Source organism: Octodon degus, unplaced genomic scaffold, assembly GCF_000260255.1.
Source record: "Octodon degus isolate 3935 unplaced genomic scaffold, OctDeg1.0 scaffold00025, whole genome shotgun sequence".
Taxonomy (NCBI): Eukaryota; Metazoa; Chordata; class Mammalia; order Rodentia; family Octodontidae; genus Octodon; species Octodon degus.
The window spans coordinates 13,933,124-13,935,902 of NW_004524601.1; positions in this window are offsets into that span (position 1 = coordinate 13,933,124).

The following is a 2,779-nucleotide window of genomic DNA, read 5'->3' on the forward strand; positions in this document are numbered from 1 at the left end:
CCTGCACTTGCCAGGCAAGCACTTATTCTACTGAGCTGTTTCTCCAGGTCCTTGAGTGCAGATTTTAGGTAGAAATTGTTGTCACACACATTCACTCAGGACTCCAATCTCTCTGTGCATGGCCAATGTCTCTCTTTCTACAAACATCAGCAGAGTCCTCTTGTGCAAGGAAATAGGAAAACTCTAATACACATTAGAAAGTCAACCTCTGTTAAGAAACCATTTTTTTTTTTTGTCATTTGAATAAGATGGATATATTCCAGGTCAACCTGATTTTTCTTGTAAACTAAGTGAATTATATTTATGAAAACACAAACATTTATTTTTAGAATTAGGTGTTGTAACCTGAACCATAACATGTAATTCACTATGAATTTCTTATGTTTGGTTTTCAATAAACAGGCAGATCACTCCGAGTCCGATCCAGTAGTGAGACCCTGAACACCCTATAGACCCTTCCCTAAAATACAAAAACAAAACAAAACAAAAAGAAACAAAGACCATAATGAGATGTTACCTCAGTGTATTTATTCTCAATTAAGAGAGAAAGAAAATGGAAGGAAGGAGAAAGGCAGGGAGGGAAGGAGGAAGAAAGAAAGGAAGAAAGTCATGCTGGTGAGCACGAGAAATGTTTGGCACGAGTTATAATTGGCCCTCAACATTAGTGGGAAAAGTCTATGGTGGTCTGAGTTTGCTTTAGCCCTTGTGGAAACAGTGGAAATCTTTAAATTTTAATACACTCACCTGAATTTTCATCTATACTAGAGAAAAGAAAAGAAATGGTCACAGAATTTAATATCTGGGAAATATCAAAGATATCCCTTGGGAAAGTTCATTGTTCAAGAAGTTACTGAGCTAACTTGCTCTTTGGTATCTGTCTTTAGCAAAAAACACAATATACTATTTTTTTTTTTTTTGAGAAGCCTAGAAAAGTGCTGGATTATATAATAATTCTTTCACTTTCTTTGAGGAATTTCCATATTGTCTTTCATAGCAGGTATTAGATTTTGCGTTCCTACAAATTACATGCAAGGGTTCCAATTTCACATGCTCACCAGCATGTCCTTCCCCTCCTTTCTTTCTCCCTCCTTGCCTCCTTGCCTTTCTCCTTCCTCCCATTTTTTTTTTTTTGCTTAATTGAGAATAAATACACTGAGGTAACATCTCATTATGTTTTTTTTTTAATTTTAGGTAAGGGTCTACAGGATGTTCAGGGTCTCTCTACTAGACTGGACTCATAGTGATCCTCCTGTTTACAGCCTCCCAAGAGCTGGGATTACAGGTGCACGCCACCATACCCAGTCTCAGTTGCTGTTTTAGCTTGCCTCAGCGGTGAGGCCAGCACTACAGGCCCCGGAGATTCAAACCCTGGGCCCCTGCCCCTGCTTGCAGGCATTTTAATCTGCTGAGCTATTCAGTCAGCCCTTCATTATGGTTTTGAATTGCAGTCATCCTAATGATTAGTGATGCAGGACAATTTTTCATAAACTGGTTGATGATTTGTATGTCTCCTCTGAAGAAGTGTTTAATTATTTAGCCCACTTTAAAATTGGGTTATTACCATCCAGCAGAAAAGTATAAAAATGAGGTATATAAAGTAAAGCCATATTAATATGCTAAGCTGTAAAAGGCTCTAGTCAACAACTTCTGTGGTCAACCCACTACTATTGTGGACTGCTGGACTGTGTTGGATTGTTTCGCTGAATTTAAGCACCTATAGTATTTAGATGCCAATAGAATACCCATCTCTGACAGGACTAAACAAAAAAAGGGGACACGAAGGAAGGACCATTTTGTATTTGTACATACAGAATAGTTAGGATAGATATACAGCTACTTTTGTTTAATTCAATGAGAAGAAATATTTGTACTAATAGTGTTTGGATAGGATATCCTGTTGGCTTCTTGTACTATGGATAACCACTAAGAAGATAACAATGTACAATGTATTAATTATTGAAAATGTCCTATTAATCAGCTTTGAAACTGTCTCATTGCTATTTGTTTCTCAATAAAACAAAATAAAAATGATTAAAAAATAAAATAAAATTGGGTTATTAGGGCTTAAATTTTATTCTATTCAGTTGTAAATGTTTCTTGTCTATTTTAGATACATATAAGCTGTATCCTTTGCAAATATTTCTTCCCATTCTTATTTTATTTTTTAAATAATTTTATTGAGAAACAAATAGCAATGAGACAGTTTCAAAACCAATTACTAGCATAGTTTCAATAATTAATACATTGCATATTGCCTTAGTGGTTATTCATTGTACAAGATACAGACATGATATCCTTCCACAAGAACTAGTAGTACAAATCTCTCTATTCATTTAATTAAGAGAATGAAGCTGTATATCTATCCAAACTATTTTGAATATACAGATACAAAATGGTCATTCATTTGTATCCCTTTTTTTGTTTAGTTTTATCAGAGAAAGATATTCCATTGTTATTTAAATATTGTAGTTGCCTGAATTCAGCAAAATATCTCAATATAGCACAGTAGTCCATAATAGTAGTGGGTTATCCTTAAGACTGATAATGTCAAAAGTTGTTGAGTTGAGCCTTTTACAGCTCAGCATATTAATATGGCTTTACTTTTTATACTTCATTTTTATACTTTTCTCTTTTTTTTCAAACCAAATTGGTATGACAAGTTTCAATAATTAACACACTGCATACATTCTTCCTAGTGGTTAATTGCTGTACAAGCTGTGGATTTCATATCCTATTTATAAACACCATTAGAACAAATCCCTCTATTCATTAAGAGAAT